Raw genomic sequence first — 19,087 nt, forward strand, 5'->3', positions numbered from 1 at the left:
TTGTGGTATATACTGATGGATCAAAAACTGGCATAGGTGCCTATGTGGCTAATGGTAAAGTGGTATCCAAACAATATAATGAAAATTCACCTCAAGTGGTAGAATGTTTAGTGGTTTTAGAAGTTTTAAAAACCTTTTTAGAACCCCTTAATATTGTGTCAGATTCCTGTTATGTGGTTAATGCAGTAAATCTTTTAGAAGTGGCTGGAGTGATTAAGCCTTCCAGTAGAGTTGCCAATATTTTTCAGCAGATACAATTAGTTTTGTTATCTAGAAGATTTCCTGTTTATATTACTCATGTTAGAGCCTATTCAGGCCTACCTGGCCCCATGGCTCTGGGAAATGATTTGGCAGATAAGGCCACTAAAGTGGTGGCTGCTGCCCTATCATCCCCGGTAGAAGCTGCAAAAAATTTTCATAACAATTTTCATGTGACGGCTGAAACATTACGCAGTCGTTTCTCCTTGACAAGAAAAGAAGCCCGTGACATTGTTACTCAATGTCAAAGCTGTTGTGAGTTCTTGCCAGTTCCTCATGTGGGAATTAACCCACGCGGTATTCGACCTCTACAGGTCTGGCAAATGGATGTTACACATGTTTCTTCCTTTGGAAAACTTCAATATCTCCATGTGTCCATTGACACATGTTCTGGCATCATGTTTGCTTCTCCGTTAACCGGAGAAAAGGCCTCACATGTGATTCAACATTGTCTTGAGGCATGGAGTGCTTGGGGGAAACCCAGACTCCTTAAGACTGATAATGGACCAGCTTATACGTCTCAAAAATTCCAGCAGTTCTGCCGTCAGATGGACGTGACCCACCTGACTGGACTTCCATACAACCCTCAAGGACAGGGTATTGTTGAGCGTGCGCATCGCACCCTCAAAGCCTATCTTATAAAACAGAAGAGGGGAATTGAGGAGACTCTACCCCGAGTACCAAGAGTGTCTGTGTCTATGGCACTCTTTACACTCAATTTTTTAAATATTGATGCTCATGGCCATACTGCGGCTAAACGTCATTGTTCAGAGCCAGATAGGCCCAATGAGATGGTTAAATGGAAAAATGTCCTTGATAATAAATGGTATGGCCCGGATCCTATTTTGATAAGATCCAGGGGAGTGATTTGTGTTTTCCCACAGAATGAAGACAACCCATTTTGGATACCAGAAAGACTCACCCGAAAAATCCAGACTGACCAAGGGAATACTGATGTCCCTCGTCTTGGTGATGTCCAGGGCGTCAATAATAAAGAGAGAGCAGTGTTGGGGGATAATGTCGACATTTCCACTCCTAATGACGGTGATATATAATGCTCAAGTATTCCCCTGCTTTTTTACCACTAACTAGGAACTGGGTTTGGCCTTAATTCAGACAGCCTTGGCTCTGTCTGGACAGGTCCAGATGACTGACACCATTAACACTTTGTCAGCCTCAGTGACTACAGTCATAGATAAACAGGCCTCAGCTAATGTCAAGATACAGGGAGGTCTCATGCTGGTTAATCAACTCATAGATCTTGTCCAGATACAACTAGATGTATTATGGCAAATAGCTCAGCTGGGATGTAAACAAAAGTTTCCGGGATTGTGTGTTACTTCCATTCAGTATGAGAAATTTACTAGGGCAGCTAATTTGTCAAAAAGTCTTTTTCAGTATATGTTACAGAATTGGACGGCTGAATTTGAACAGATCCTTCGGGAATTGAGACTTCAGGTCAACTCCACGCGCTTGGACCTGTCCCTGACCAAAGGATTACCCAATTGGATCTCCTCAGCATTTTCCTTCTTTAAAGGATGGGTGGGATTGATATTATTTGGAGATACACTTTGCTGTGGATTAGTGTTGCTTCTTTGGTTGGTCTGTAAGCTTAAGGCCCAAACTAGGAGAGACAAGGTGGTTATTGCCCAGGCACTTGCTGCTCTAGAACATGGTGCTTCCCCTGATATATCTATGCTTAGGCAATAGGTCGCTGGCCACTCAGCTCTTACATCCCACGAGGCTAGACTCATTGCACGGGATAGAGTGAGTGTGCTTCAGCAGCCCGAGAGAGTTGCACGGCTAAGCACTGCAGTAGAAGGGCTCTGCGGCATATATGAGCCTATTCTAGGGAGACATGTCATCTTTCAAGAAGGTTGAGTGTCCAAGTGTCCTTCTCTCCAGGCAAAACGACACGGGAGCAGGTCAGGGTTGCTCTGGGTAAAAGCCTGTGAGCCTAAGAGCTAATCCTGTACATGGCTCCTTTACCTACACACTGGAGATTTGACCTCTATCTCCACTCTCATTAATATGGGTGGCCTATTGCTCTTATTAAAAGGAAAGGGGGAGATGTTGGGAGCCGCCCCCACATTCGCCGTCACAAGATGGCGCTGACATCCTGTGTTCTAAGTGGTAAACAAATAATCTGCGCATGTGCCAAGAGTAATTTTCCACTACATGTACTCTGCCTTTACTCGGCCATGGGCTGCAGCCAATCAGGGAGTGATGCGTCCTAGGCGAAGGATAACTCTCCTAAATAGGGACAGGGTTTCGCTTTTGTTTTGGGGGCCTTTCGTTTTTGGGGCTTGGGGCTTGCGCTCCTGGCTCCTGAAGATGTAAGCAATAAAGTTTTGCCGCAGAAGATTCTGGTTTGTTGTGTTCTTCCTGGCCGGTCATGAGAACGCGTTTAAGATGTATGTGCATATACTCATACATATATATGTGTGTATATGCATACATATACACATATATTGTATATGTATATGAAATATAGTATAATTCACTCTAAAAATCTAATGCCAGGTGTTGGTTGTTAATTAGTAATGTTCCAGATAACCTGAGGTTCCTTTTTTGCTATTGCTCTCTCTTTCCCACCCTAACCTGAAGATACATACTTTTCTGTCAGAGGATACAGAGAAATAAAACTAACTAGTAAGCTTCTGCCCTGCTTTATTTTTTTAACAGTACCAGGCAGTTTTATGTATGTTGCTGGGAATAGTAATGTGCGAACATCATCAACAGTCTTAACCAGCTCTGAATCCTATAAACTTCAAGGATAATTGGTGTGGCAATATATACATGCCTAAGTGTTCAATAATGGCACAAATGTATGAGTAATCAACTGCTTTCTTATTGAACTTAAAGCCTGTACCATACTAGGAAATCCATTCCTGGTTATACAAATGACAGTCTATTTCTAAATACCAATATTTGAACAGATTATACATCTTTGACGTGAACTTGCTGTTAATATTTTGCTCAAGGGACATAATATCAAACTTCCTTCTAAATTCTCATGTCTCTACCTATATATTAGTGTATCTTTCAGATCTTTAATTAGATCTGACAAAGTTTCTTTGTACAGTTGATGGTGATTAACAATGAAATAGACATACAAAGTTCAGAGTTAGTGACTGCATACTCGCTACTCAGCCTATATTACACCCCTCTCATGAATCAAGGACCATCACAGAAGAAGTGGAAACATCGTAAGAACTAGAGATAATGAGGAGTAAAGTGGAACGGTGCATTCTGAGCATGACATAACTCCTGTACTCATAAGCTCACCAAAGCTATGCACGCCTGAACAAGATCAACTAAGTCACATGGTAGCACGAAGAGAAAAGAGATCCATGAGACTCCAAACACAAACAAGGAAATGTGTGAAATCCACACATCAGATGTCTTTAAGAGCATTGCTTCAATAGGTCAACCATGCTTTATTGGGTGGCTACACACTCAAGAATATATGGGTAGCATAAATTAGGGACAATTGGTAAGTTGGGGGGAGAAGAGCACATGAAGTTGTGGTGAGGGTGTTGGGAGATGGTGGTGAATCCAAGAAACACTGGGGGAAGGATATTATCAAAAACATTGTATGAATTTGTAAAAGAGGTAAATTTTTAAATATTTCCTTTGTGTTATTATCATTATGCTTTCTAAAATTAAAGTTATGCCTAAAAGAGCATATATAATCAATAAATATTTACTGAGCAGTGGATCTCATCAGAAAAGTTGAATTTCTAAGGGATTTCATTTCTATAGTTCAGGAAACTCATTAGAGCATATATTTAGGTGGGGCAGATGAAAGGCATGCTGTTTCTTTCCTAGCAGGAAGAATATTCAACAACATCAAACTCTCCTTTTTCCTTCTTACCTAGTTATTATCTCCTGACAGTTTCTGTAACTCTCCTACATGTCCACGTTACGTTTGTGTGCTCATACCAAACATACTCAAGGTGCTTTGCCCTGACCCTTTTCTTTCCCTCGCTTGTTTCTAAAATGCTTACTTTATGTTATTCATATTCCTGAAGCATGCCAGTCAGATTCGTTAGTTCTCATTTCAGCTTGATGCAAGCTCTAGACATTTGGGAAGTGAGAGTCCTAGATGAGGAAATGCAATACCAAATTGGTCTATAGACAAACCTATATGCCATTTTCTTAATCTGTAATTAATTCGGGTGTCCCAGCCCATTGTGGTTGCTGCCATCCCTGGGCACGTGGTCCTCAGATTTATAAGAAAGCAGGCTAAGCAAGCTAGCAAGGAGCACACCTCTCTGGCCTCTGTTTCAATTCACATATCGACCTTCTCAAGTTCCTGTTCTGACTTCTTTCCTCTATGTGCTGTAATGTGGAAGGGTGAAGAAAATAATCCCTCCCCTCCCAAGTCAATTTTGATCATGGTGTTTTATCACAGCTGGGGAAAACACGAAGATCCCATCTCATATATTACCTCATGTTTTCTCACAAACTGTGAGATAACAAAGGTTATGTTTGTATTAAAAGGCAAAAGAAAACAGTTATTCAAATATATAACATCAGTTTGGGGATTTTTTGAAGTCTTTTGAGGTTATGTATTAATTCTGAAAATTGTGAACAATGTATGGTATTAATTTATAAAATATTAATTTTCTTCATGTAGTCATTCTATGTTATTAAGACACAAACTGTACTCTTATCACTTTTACATTTAGCTTTCAGAAAGGAAAGATTTTAGAATAACTTTGACATATATAATATTTGCAAAATGAAATGTTATTATTGAGATATCCTTTCATAACCCTTTTCTATTACAAAATTTTTTTGTGTGTATGCTATAATTAATCATTTTTATGTGTGGAAAAATATACAGACCCAAGTAACACCCACAATGGGGTGAGTATCTATGTATTATCTATCTATTTATATCTATATATATAATTCAAATATGGAAATAGAATTTTTAATATATTATGTTTCTATGCATGTGGCATTGGAATGACATTGCTTAACTTTATTTTTAAATAAGCTTTCTTTTATTCAATGATCCCTCTTCCCTTTATAACATAACATAATTTTTTTCTATTGTCTGTAATGGAAATTAAAACTCGTTATCCATTCAGGTTGATATTCTAGGGTTATAATATAATTTCCCATAGTAGTATATTAATATTTAATTTGATTTTATAGGATATTCATTCATAATTATCATTTTTCTGGAACACAATTTAGCAATCTAGAATAATCCACAAGGTAGTCTTCCCTAGATCTTCATTATGTGTCAAGGTTAGGTCTGTTGCATGTCGAAATTTCAATATTACAATGTTCAAATCAATTCAAATTCAGCTCTAATGACTGAATTTATAGTGGTTCTCCCTTAATTCTGATGTCGTGTCCTAGTAAGCAGCTCCACTATACCTACAGTTGCCCAATATATGAACTTGGAGTTCTCCTTAGCAATTCTTTCTTGACACAGCATCTGTATCTACCTTGAAATGCCCCTCTCAGGATGTATGTTGGTATTCTATATTTGTAATTTTTCTTATTTATTTTCCTTAATTACAATGCAAGTGTCCTACATAAGCATAATCATTTCTATACAGTCACTTATTGTCTCTGCTTGAGTGCTACAGTGAACTTGAGCCTTCCTTCATTTTGCACATGCCTGAGAGACAGAAAATTCATCTTAAATGAGATTATACACATCCCTGGTTAATGTCATATCCTTCCTTCCTATAGCTGTTGCATTGAAGAATATAGCCATCTTTCCTTTTAATAGTGATATCACCAGACCACACGTATCTGGCAACCTCTCACTCTTTTGTTGCTTCGTTATATGACCTCTTAAGCTGTCATAAAACACATTCAAATTTTACATTTGTTCTCATGATTATTCTAATTTCTTCTTCTGAATTCTAAACTCTGTAGGGTAAAAGCATATTGTGCCTTTATAATTGTCTTTAGTAACTACTAAAATACCTGGATAGAACTTACAGGTAATATTGATTAGAGAAGTTACATGCATACATATTTGCAGCCAACATAGTAGTGATTCATTTATTCTAAAATAATTTTAAATTCCAAGTAAGCCAGTAGAATTTTTTACTACAAATAATGTAAATTTATAATTTACATCTTTAAACATTTTATTTAGTGAGTTGCTTTGTTGATTCAAAGGCTACTGTTATACTTTGCTGAGTCATTGTTCTGTATTCAATATAATTTTCAAATGTAGAATCTATAACCAAAGAGTTCTGTGCGATATCTCTCTATCTTTCAGTAAGACTATATTTCTAAATGAACTGCAAGTAAGTTAGAAAATTATAGTGCTGAGATGATTCTGCCATTAAGATTACCATAATGAGCGGTGAGTATGGTTACAAAAGCAGTGAGCTTTCATGCAGAATGACACCACACAGCATTAGATCTCATTTGAATGAAGCACCTTGAATTCACTGCGAAGACTCCCAAGCTGAGGATGCAGTAAGAGATTTGGTCTTGCAGGGGAGATGACTTGACAAGACGGTGGAATGTAACACTAAGCTTTTTATGAAGAACGTGCCCTATGAAATTTAATTAACTAAGTTTAATGTCTCTTTACTTTCTAATCCATTTTAGATTTATTTAGAGAATCTTAGAATTTGTTTTAACAATTCCTTAAGGGTTTGAATAGATCTTCATGAAGACTTGGCTCCAGGGTCAGAAGAAAAATGACCTAAATACAGATAATACCATCTAAGAGCTTTGAGTTCAAAAAGGTTGTATAACCTCCTACACCTGCAGTTTCTCTTCCATGTAATGGAGATGAGAGGTTAATATTGCCTACCTTATAGAATGGTGATAAGAATTATAAACAGCCCTTTCATCTGAGTTCGATCTCTTCAGATGTAAATACACAATACAAAGTAATTGTATAGGCCTGAAAAGTCTAACAGAATCATGGTCAGGGCAGGGGGGAGAGAAAACAGATAAATAGCACAATGAATATGAAACAATAAATGGAAAAATTGGTAGAGCAGTTCTAAACGGTGAGTGGGAAGGGAGATCAGTATGGAAGAAAGGAGGAGGGGGGACAAAGAAATGCAAAAATTTTGAATAAGCCCTAAAAGAATCACAACATTTTTATTCACCTAAAATTATATACATAATATTAAAAATTATATATATGAGTGAGTATATATATAAAATTTCAGCCACCAGGGCTACCAGTGTTGCATAGACCAGAAAAAGCCCTTGTTCCAAGAATGAGACACCACCTTGTTTGGTCAGGGTTGTCTATGCAACTCCCTAAAACACATAGACTAATATTCTTTCTCTTGGGTGTCCCTCAGAGACTGAAGCACTGATTTCTGAGACATTGCATACTTAGGAGCCAGGACTCAGATTCTTTGAACTGGATCTAACCTGAAAGTTTCCTTCTTGTAGTCTAGCTTCCACAGTTCAGGCAATTGTTATGTATGTTGGCAAGAGGAGGGGACATTTAATAGTTCCACCTAACACCAACGCCTATGAAAGACAATATTGACCACTATGGGAAGATATCTGTAAAAGTGCAATAAATGGTGCTTACATGTGTAGGGTAACAACAGTTGCATAGTAGTACTTGTTGATTATAAGTGGCAGGATCCATAGTCACACCATATGACAGGAGGGAGGTTTATTCAGGGAAAAGAAAGGGGATACAGAGGCTGTATCTGGCTGGAGGAAAGAAAAAAAGTGGGGGAGGAGAGGAGGAACAGGGCCTTGAGTAGGGATATGGTGCATGCTCAGGAGAATGACATACAACAGGAAGTCATGGGAACAATGAGTCATCCCTCAGCAGCTAGGGATGATGAGTAATCACCAAGTCCCTCAGGCTGGCAATGGAAGTGCCTGATTGCCAACATTCCTCCCTTTTGTTTATTATAAAGAAGAGAAACTAGAAGGGGACTGATGGTGAAGTGGGGATAAGGACATTGGCTCGCTTAAAGTATTTTCTGCTGTCTGAGGGCAGCAGCAAATACTGTAACCTGCTATCCAGGGTACAGCTGATCATTACCATCACCATCACCATCATGCCACTTCTGATAGGCTTCACACCTCTCCTTGGCCAGCAGTTGGTAGTTCTGCAAAGGTAATTGATTAATCATCTGGTTGAAAATATTTTGGATCTCTTCTTGGTGAAATGTGGAGAAGAAATTGATAAACCAGAGTCAGAATACTAAAGCAGAATAATAAGAAGAGGGGTCAGGAAGGGCAGTGTCTACTTCCATGTGGGATTTTCAAAGGCTGAGGGACTACAGGTATTGAGTTGTTCTGGAGGTGTGTCTAGAGTTGTTGGATTTCTTTTTTCACTATACCTGACTTGTTGGTGTAAAAGCAACATACCACTTTGAGCAAAAGGCAAAGGCCACTTTTTTTCAACTGTAAGAAAGTGTAGTCCCCACAGGTTTTAAAGTACCACCTCTGCCAGGGAGTCAACCCATCCTTGGGAATTAAGCATGGTTTGGGTTACCTGCTAAAGATCTTGGGTACACTGGAAAGAAATTTGATGATACAAGGTTAAGGAAGTGTTTAGTCCTTCTGTTCCCGTGGCAAAACCCATGGTTACTTCTGCAATAGCCATGAGGGGCAAGAATTGAACTATGCTTTTGCTATACTGGGCAGCTATTGAGTCTATGACCAATGAGGACTGGTAGGGGATCTTCTCCATGCACCATTCCTAATTTGGAGAAGAAAAACACCAGCACACACAATTCTGACCAACTGGCAGGAAGGAAATGATAGACCTGAGTAGCACAAATAATCAAGGTGTTATGTACTATTGAGCATTGGGACAGAGACGAGGTAATGGGAGTTATGGTTCTCATCCAGTCAAAGGAACTTAGCCACCAATGGAACAAATTGCAGATGCCTTAAAATAGTTTGCCATGCCAAAGAGGGTGATAGAGGAAAGTTGGGGACTCTTGGCAACACCAGTGTCATGGAAGCTAGTGAAAGGTGAAATTTAGCAATCTGACAGGGTCACTGGAGAAGCTGTAAGTGGCAGTTGTGAGGTGGTCCCAGGAGGTATACATAGCCAGCAATCTCTGAAACAGCCAGGTTGGTTGACATTAAGGAGCCTATGGGCCAAAGTTAGAATCTGAAGCAGGATGTGAAATGACAAGTTTGTATTTAGGAGATGGGGTATCAAAGAGGCAATGACTTTGGATAAAAGCTTAATTACCTCTTGTACTTCTCCTAACTCCAGGGGCTGGGTAATTGGGACATATTTTCTCTGGATATAAATCATGCTTATCAAGAGCCCAGTTTTGTAGTGGCTGTAGAATTTACCAACAATGCCTGTTTCCCACCTGCAATTACTTTGGCTTCAGATATGGAAGAAGAGAGTAGTTAGTAGAGGTAATTTTTATGTGCTATTGGTGTGTGTAATTGGCAAGACCAGTATGGACAGCTTCTATATCTGTCTAGCCTCTTTGACCAGACAGTAACTTTCTGTCTGGTCAAAGAGGAAGCAAATATAAGTTCACTCAATTCAGAATGAACAGTGTATATGGGGTTGATGGAAATTTTGATTGGGTCTTGGCATACAGCTATAGAGCAATTTTCAAACCTATTTTTAGAGACTGTTTGTTATAATTGAGGATGTCTTGAACTTAGATTCTCCATATATAAAGTTTACTCTGGATAGAAACAAATGAGGGAGAGAGAGAGAGAGGGAGAGAGGGGATAGAGAGAGTGAGAGAGAGGGAGAGAGAGAGAGAAAAGAAGAAGAAGAAGAAGAAGAAGAAGAAGAAGAAGAAGAAGAAGAAGAAGAAGAAGAAGAAGAAGAAGAAGAAGAAGAAGAAGAAGAAGAAGAAGAAGAAAGCTATACCCAACAGAGGAGGGTTTGAGCATAGCTGCCAGAGTGAAGTTTCCTTCTTCAGGAACTGGTTATTGGTCTTAGTGTTCTCTGAAGTTAAGGGAGCAACGTTCTGGTTGGGTTAATGTGTAAGAAGAGAAGTTATTTTGAGGTAGAGGGATTAAAAGCTTAAGGTGAGACAACCTGAAGTTCCTGAAGTTTAGCAACTGTATATGTCACAAGAATTACCTTGGAGGTGCCCTGCCATTTAGGAAAGAAAGGGTGAAGGATGATGTTCCAGAGGGGAGAGAAGGACCTAATCTTTAAAGTTCATAGGAAGTGGACAGAAGTTAGTATGTGGCCGTGGTAGACAATGGTCAGTAAATATCCACAGTGGGGATCAGAGATGACAGAGTAGGTGAGTGAGTAGGTGATCAGGGGAATGTAGGGTTTGAGTGAAAGACTGGGAGTCAGAACTAGTCATGCATATAGGAGCTCAAAGTGTGAGATGTAAGGAGAACAGCTAGGGAGAGTCTGGCACCTGGAAAAAGCCAGTGGCAGAAGCTTATCCAGTCTAGGTGAAGTTCTGGTGATAGTTTGACAAGGGTGTTGTTTAAGGAGGAATTAGTCTGTTTTATCTTTCCTGAGGACTGGGGATGGTATGGAATGTGAAATATCAAAGAATGTTGAAGGCTTTAGACAGGGTTTGAGAAACTCAGGAGGTAAAGTTAAGGCCATTGTCTGACTGGAAGGAGGCAGGGATTCCAATTCTAGGGATGATCTTATGGAGGAGGAGATCAGAGACTGTTTGATCTCTTTTGTTGGTGATAAGGAATGCCTACAACCACTCAAAGTACGTATCAACCAAGACCAGGTACCTGGCACATTTGACTGTGGACATGTGGATAAAGTCAATTTGCCAATCAGTTTCAGAGAAGGAGCCGCTAGCCTGGTGGGGAGGAAAATAGGGGCTATAAGATTTGGAGTTGGGGTCTGACATCTGACATATTTAATGATAGATCTTGAGAAACCAAAGTCCTCAAGGGTAGAATGTAGGTGGGTTTTAACAAAGAGAGATAAGACTTGGATATTAGGATGAAAGAGCTGGTGTGGCTAGGACAGAATTTGATTATTTGATTGGTGGCATGATTGGAAAGTAAGTGGAGAGTCTTCTACTAATGCTACCAGGAGATAAAGAATCCTGCAGAGAGGTAGATTTTGAAAGTCTTTGTACTTTAAGAGCTGGGACAGGTTGTCAGAAGTGGCAGGTAACTGAAAGGTTAGTTTTAGGGGGTTCTTGAATAAGGACCTCAGCAGTTACTAAAGAACATGTACAGGATACCCATCCCCTGGATGGTAAGGTCTAATTTCTTTGACAAATATGCTACAGGCACAAAGGAGGATTCAATTTGGTGACCTAGGACCCTGAGGGCATATCCCTCTTTTTCTGTTACATAGAGTGAGAAAGAATGTGTTAGATCAGGGAAGTATAATATTGGGGCCTGAAGAAGGGCCTGTTGGAGCCTTTGAAATAGTAATAGATATAAGAAAATGTTCATGTGGGGGTGGGGGAGTAATGCAGCCTAATATGTGGAGTGGGGAAGGAGGGAAAAGGGAATGATACAGGAGTGTAAGAAGTCAGCTACTCCTAGAAATGATAAACTCTCCTCTTCAGTAGAGGGACTGCTAAAGACTAAATTCGGATTTCCTATCTAACATAATGACTTTGTGTAGAATAATTGTTAGCCCCAATTAGGTGACCTCAGAAGTGGAGGATTAGACCTTAGAAGGTGAGACTCTATAGCACAACTGGACAAGAAATTTAGAAGATCAGAGGTATTAGTGGCTAATCTGTGGAGATGGATTACAAAGGAGAATGCCATCCATATACTGTACAAGCTTGGTGTACTAGCTAGTTTTGTGTCAACTTGACACAGCTGGAGTTATCACAGAGAAAGGAGCTTCAGTTGAGGAAATGCCTCCATGAGATCCAGCTGTAAGGCATTTTCTCAATTAGTGATCAAGGGGGAAAGGCTCCTTGTGGGTGGGACCATCTCTGGGCTGGTAATCTTGGTTCTATAAGAGAGCAGGTTTAGCAAGCCAGGGGAAGCAAGCTGGTAAAGAACATCCATGCATGGCCTCTGCATCAGCTCCTGCTTCCGGACCTGCTTGAGTTCCAGTCCTGACATCCTTTGGTGATGAACAACAATGTGCATAGTAAGCTGAATAAACCCTTTCCTCCCCAAGTGCTTCTTAGTCATGATGTTTGTGCAGGAATAGAAACCCTAATACACTTGGATTTTGGGTAAATAGATCAGAAGCCAGAGCCTGGTCAAATAAGTGTGGGCTGTCCTAGAACCCCTGAGGCAGGACAGTTCAAGTGAGTTGAGTAGAGAAGTGGGTTTCAGGGTCATCCCAGGTAAATGGAAAAATGTTTTGTAACTGTGTATCATTTGATATAGAGAAGAATGTATCCTTGAGATCCAAGCCTAAGAAACAGGATGTCCCTGAAGGGATAATGGAAAGAATTGTTAAGTGGTAGCCATGGCAGGGTAGAGGTGGACTACAGCAATATAGAGGTGCTGGAGATTTTGAACCAGGCGACAGTTCCAATTGGATTTATTAACTCCAAGTATAGGTTGTTAATAGAAGAAGAAGTGAGGCAAAAAAGTTTTTCCTTAGGAGGTCAGAGATAATAAGCTTAAGTCCCCTGAGGCTCTGGAGGGGGTGGGGAATTACTAAAATTGTGTGAGGGGCTCTGAATAAGAAATGCATCACCACTCAGGTGATTTCCTGTAAACCTGCTTCCCACCTTAATTTGTAAAATAAAGGAGAGCTGATGATTGGTCAGAAAAAGGGAAGGTGGAGCAGAAGGTTGAGAAAGAAAAGAAGGAGAAAATGGGAGACAGAGAGGATGCAGAGGAGGAGGAAGAAGAAAAAAAGCAGAGCAGAAGCACATGACCTGGAGAAACCACAAGTTATAAGGGGTCTCATAGATGGAGAAGATGGTAGTATAGGAGTAGAGGCGCACAGCATGTATTCATATTAATTGTGTTGTGTTTTCATTGCCTGGGCATATTGGGTTAGAGATTTACCTCAACAAAATGGTGCCCAAAGTATTGATTTGAACTCAACTAAGCTGAAATAAAATTCACTGACCCCCAAACCCTGATTGGGGCTTGGGCAGTGATATAGGCTGCAGCACAGTGGATTTGAACCTGACTGGGTTTGAGGTGCCTACAGACAATGGCGGAGAGGTATCCATACCCAAAAGAGCCTTTCTGTGTTCACTTCCCCACATCCTTTGCTCCCCACCCTGCCTCCCCCACTCCCAAACAGGGACACAGAAAACACAGGTCTTTTTACACTTGGCTTCTCCCTGTGAATAAAGAATCAGGAAACAAAGGTCAAAGGGCTCTAGACCAAAGATGGAAAATGTCACCTTCAGTTTGGAACTAGATAGGGAATATTAGTCCCTGACTCCAAGTAGAAAGAGCAGTGATAATTGCCTGCTATGAACAGGTATTAATTAATAGAAGTCTGTGGCTCCAGGTAGAGAACATAGCAGATATATATTAATAGGTATTAATTAAATAAATGTCTCTGTCTCCTGGTAGAGAGCACAACAGACAGATCATATAACAGGATGGCTGCTCTAGGCAAAGAGCTTAACAATTAAAAATAATCTGTTTCCTATAGGCAGATATTAGTGGAAGTTTGACTTAATTGCTTCAAACATGGTATAAAAATATATTGCTCTATAAGTCTTACAGGATACTTACAGGAAGGTAGAGCAGAAGGTTTAGAGAAAGAAGAAGGAGAAAATGGAAGAGTGAGAGGATAAAGAGGGGGAGGAAGAAGAAGAAAAAAAAGCAGAGAAGCAGCACATGGCCTGGAAAAACCACAAGCTCATAGATGTGGAAGATGATAATGATATAGTGGTAGATCTGCACAACATATGCACACAGCATGTATTCATTGTAAATGTGTTGTGTTTTCTTTAATGGGGCATATTTGGCTTGGAGATTTACTGCAACAAGAAATAACAGAGAGAAGATTTGGAGTGAAGATAAGACTAAGCCTGAACCTGAACATGGGGAACCTCTTTTTCATCATTGTAAAGACCCCTTGTAATAATGGGGTCAAAATACTATTAGGTGGCCAGTAATCATTATCTAATAGGTATTTGCGCCATGTCTGACTGCAAAGGCATAGAAGTTCAGAAGCCTTTAAAGCAGGCACTAGGTGTAGGGGGTCTGAAGATCTCTAAAGGCTTCCAGTGGGGAGCCTGGAGGTAAGAATAATGACACAGTTCCCATGGGTGAGGAGTCACTGGCCTGGGCCAAGGTATCCAAGGACACAAATGGACTAAAATGTGTTGGTACAAGCTGGCTGTCCAGGTCATCATGAGGCTAGTCAGGAACCACAGCAGAAAGCCCAAGGAGGGCAAAGCTCCCAAGCAATCATGGGTTACCTGGTACCAGGAGATTTAAGAGAGAGAGAGAGAGAGAGAGAGAGAGAGAGAGAGAGAGAGAACTATGTGACTGGAGAAAAGTGAAGCCTAGTCCAAGGGAAGATGTCCATGGTGAGGGGGCAAGAAGGGCCAGCCATAGCTGTAAATGTGGCTGGGGATTCCTCCACCCTAGGACACCAGAGTAATGCCTGATGCTCAGTGGTCACTCCTTCAGATCGAAGGAAGCATTTACACAAGCCAGTAAGGGAAAACACAGTAATCAGTAGTTGTTGGAAGCCAAAGACCAGCATTCCAATAGCAGGAAAGCAAGGCTGTGTGGCAGGTGGACTGGGGTAGGGTCCTGCCCTCTGGCTTCACTTCATGGTGGGGTGCAGTAGCACCAGGACAGCTGTCCTATTCCCACATGTTAGTGTAGATACCACTCCTCATCAAAGATGCTTCTTTTTACAAAATGGAGACCATCAAGAAAAAAAAAATCACCTTAACACAATCCAGATATAAATAGGTTTTGGGAACCAAGTCGCAATGGACACATCTACATCACAGCATCAATAGCTCAGGTATATAATTAAAGAGGTGGTAGGAAAATGTAAAAAAAATGTAAGGAGTCTGCTGCAAAACTGTCTCCTTTAGTGGCTGCTTAAAGAGAACCATGAAGTAGACATGCTAATGAGAATAGGAATTCAATCAATCAAATAACTTTAATGAAGAGGACTTGGGAGGCTCTGGATGGGGCAGAAGGGTGAAGGTGATATAATTATATTTTAATTAAAAATATATGTTTGTATAAAGAAATAAAGCTTGGGTTGTGATTTACAAGAGAAGAATTATAGTAAATTGTGTATGAATGCTTATTTCTTGCCTATTTATAAAAGAAGCCTTCAAATGTCAGCTATTCTATTACTACTTACATCACAATAGAAGATGTAGAGGAAATTTGGTCTAGCATCATGGCTGGTTTGACAAGGATCACATCCGAAGACTGTCTAGGTCTGTGTGATCCTGTTGGAATTCAGATACACCACCTATCTTTAATCCTCTGGGTGGAATATAGGCAGGCCCTTTTTACATAACTTTAATCCAAAACAATGAAATTTAGGTTACTTTATAGAGGGAAGCAGCCATAGACAAAGTGATGAATCAGAGGAAGACTTGACAGAATGAGAGATATGATATACCCAACTCTCAGGAGACCAGCATAGGAAAAAGAGGTTACTTAATAGCAAAGCAGGGAGAAAAAAAGTATGGTGTGTGTGGGAGTTTTACTGGGACAGTTTCACAGACAGGTTACAGAGAGAACAAGCTAGACACAGAGGAATACAGAATGGGCCAGAGAATGAGAAGGAGTCAGAAGATTAGAACAAATTGTCAGAGTTAGTTTGGGACCAAGAAGAGCAATCGAGAGAGAATCCAAGAGAAGCCAGTCAGCTTAGAGAGAGGTTTTGAGCCAAAAGAGCTGAGTAAAAAGAGCTAGAAAGAGTGAGTTCATTCAGCAGTAAGCCTCCTAGGTGATAATTATGTCTGTCTAATAAGTTACTTTTACGATACATCTGTTATTAATTCCCCTAGTAATGATGGCAACATGATCAGACTAGATCAATACTCTTAAAATTCAATTTCAGCATTTTCAAGAGTCTAAAAGATGACTGAAGAAGGAGACCTGAAAGTCAAAACTCAGAACGAAAGATCTGCTTTACTATGTACTAGGCAAGTATAAAGCAAGGCTTCTCAGATGCCCTCCATATAGAATTGGATAACTCTACAATACAGACTCAAAGCTATGTTGGGTTATAAGGTGAGTCACTCATGAAGCAAGATTTCAAGCAGCTACAGTAGATGGTTTCAGAGAAACTAGGGTCAAATAAAATGGACTCCATTGTAAAGTTTTATTAAGAAAGAACAATATTGGTCTGTTATATCTGCATTGGGACCCCTTTGTTCTCTGATTCAAAGCAATTGTAGACAGCAACATCAAAAAGAAAATGTCCATACTATGAAAACCCTGTGAGAGAGTGTTCATAAACATTTATTCCTGAGAAAATAATTAATCTGAATGTAATCAATATCTCTCCACATTGAATGAATTCATTTTTACAAAGTGAAAACAAAACTAGTTAGTAAAGAATAATTACATGCTAATATTTACATAATCACCATATTTATGCCATAAGTAGATCTGTTAAAAATGGGGCTTGGTGGTAGTGTATTTTCTTCCTATTTGTATAACCATGAATGTTTGTTTTAAATACAGATTAAAGTCAGTCTACTGTCTTCTTTTTGCCTTTGGCATTACTGCTTAAGCTCATTGGTGCTGGAATTTTTTTCTCTTTTGGTACTGTTTCTTCTGTGACATGAGGTCATGAATATTTTATAGCATGATAAAAAATAATATAATAATAGGCATTCGCTAATCTCATGAAGCATACATCTTCACACCAAAAATATGGAGGCTGATCTGTTTCTTCTCACCATGATAGATCTTTATGTCCTGTGAAATAGCTGGCTGTCCCAGAGACCTTCATTTCCACATGAGCTAAATATTCCTGGATTGAAAATCCTCAAATACCTAATAAAAATTGGAAAAAGAAAAAGAAAAAAGAAAAAGAAAATCCTCAGAATTCTTTCTTCTTGCACATATAGTTTTCACCACCATTACCTTTGAAATACTGCCAGATTTTTCTCACATTGAGTAGAATCCAATTGATATCCTTATTCATCCGTACTATTTCAACTATTACAATCTATTCTTTTATAAGTATCTTAAATCTTTAGTCTCTAAAATCTCTTAGTCTAAAACAGTCTGAGAAGAACCTTGTTTTGTTCAGTCAAGCAGTATTTTTTTCCTTTTGTACCTTATTCATCACCTGAACTGACAAAATTTCTTCTCATTTATAAATATAACTTAAATTGCTCTTTTCCAAATATTCTCCAAACTTTTTCATGCCAGCACAATTACTCAACCTGATATATATACACCTAATATCTAACTCTGTGACTTTCAATGTGGCCAAGCATCAACCTTATCTCATTTAGTGTTTACAGTTGTTTGCTGTACCCATTTTATTAGTATGAGCAGCATGTTATTGTTTTCATATCGTATTTATTTATTTATTTATTTATTTATATTACGTATTTTCCTCAATTACATTTCCAATGCTATCCTCAAAAATGAAAAACCGTAAGGCACTTCAAAAACACTTTATGATTTATTCTATGAGAAGGACAGAGACACGGAGAGACAGACAGAGACAGAGACAAACAGAATGCAATATACCTTGGATAGAACCATTAAAAAGCAGTTCTCCGTGATTTGTTTACATTTGCAATGTATGAGCTCAGCTACTGACTGACAACTAGTTAAAGGATATCGTTAAGGGGTAGATAGAGTATTTCCATTTGGAATCAACAGGTATATTTTGTTACTATTGCTTTAATCTCATTTGTTTGTTTGATTTGCCATTTGCTGTCCAGTATATTGCAACACATCTCTTCATGTGTGAATATTAGTTATAGTTTATACACATTTATAAAGGGTTTTTTCCATAGTCCATGATACTGTTCCTATACTGTAACTCACTACATGAACAGATATCACCTTAAACATTTTGTACCAGCCCTGAGAATGAGGATGTATAGAATGAGCATCAACATGGATGCTCTGATGACTATTACTGTCGATAGTAAAATCGGTTGTAGCTTGTTCAAAGGTTTAATCATCTATCTACCTATCTATCATCTATGTATTTATCTATCTCCCTACCTATCTTATCATCTACCATCTATTTATGTATCTATATTTCTGTTTTCTATGTATCTATCTATGTATCTATGCATGTATGTGTGTGTTTATGTATGTATGTATGTATGTATGCATCTATCTATCTATCTATCTATCTATCTATCTATCTATCTATCTATCTGTCTGTCTATTTTTTATCTGTATACCCATGAAATAAAAGTAGATTTACTTAGTTTTATGGTACTGCTCAAACTGTTTTCCTTTTATTGAGTGTTTGAGTGATATGAATGTGATTCAGACAGAAGCATGATTTTTCTGTAGGAGGGAATATTAGAAAGTATTGAAATTACAATTCAAAGTAATAAGAGTAGAGGGAGTTGATTCATGATCAATGGATAACAGAAAGTCCCCCATTTTTCTGTCTTAAAAATAGAGTGAGAAAGTTTCTTGCAATGCACTGTGAAGTGAAATCTTAAAACCCAAATTATGCTTTCCTTGTTGCTAGTTTTCTGGTAAAGAAAAAATATGAGCACCCCTTTGAAGATCTGCTAAAAATTGTTAATGATTATTAATGAAAATAAAACATTAACAGTGTGGAATATCTTAAAAGAATCCAGATAAATTCTTACAAAAATTTTCTAAGGCATTATATTGAAACACAGTGGGAATTTTAAAGATGATTTTTTTTTTTTTTTTTTTTTTGGTAATGAGGCTACCCAAGATTAAGCTAAATACATCAGTCACATTATCACTGTATATCAAATTCATATCTTCTAGTTCTAACAAATCTCTGAGCCACATCCAAAACACATGACTA

This window comes from Mus musculus, chromosome 4 (genome assembly GCF_000001635.26).
Source record: "Mus musculus strain C57BL/6J chromosome 4, GRCm38.p6 C57BL/6J".
Taxonomy (NCBI): domain Eukaryota; kingdom Metazoa; phylum Chordata; class Mammalia; order Rodentia; family Muridae; genus Mus; species Mus musculus.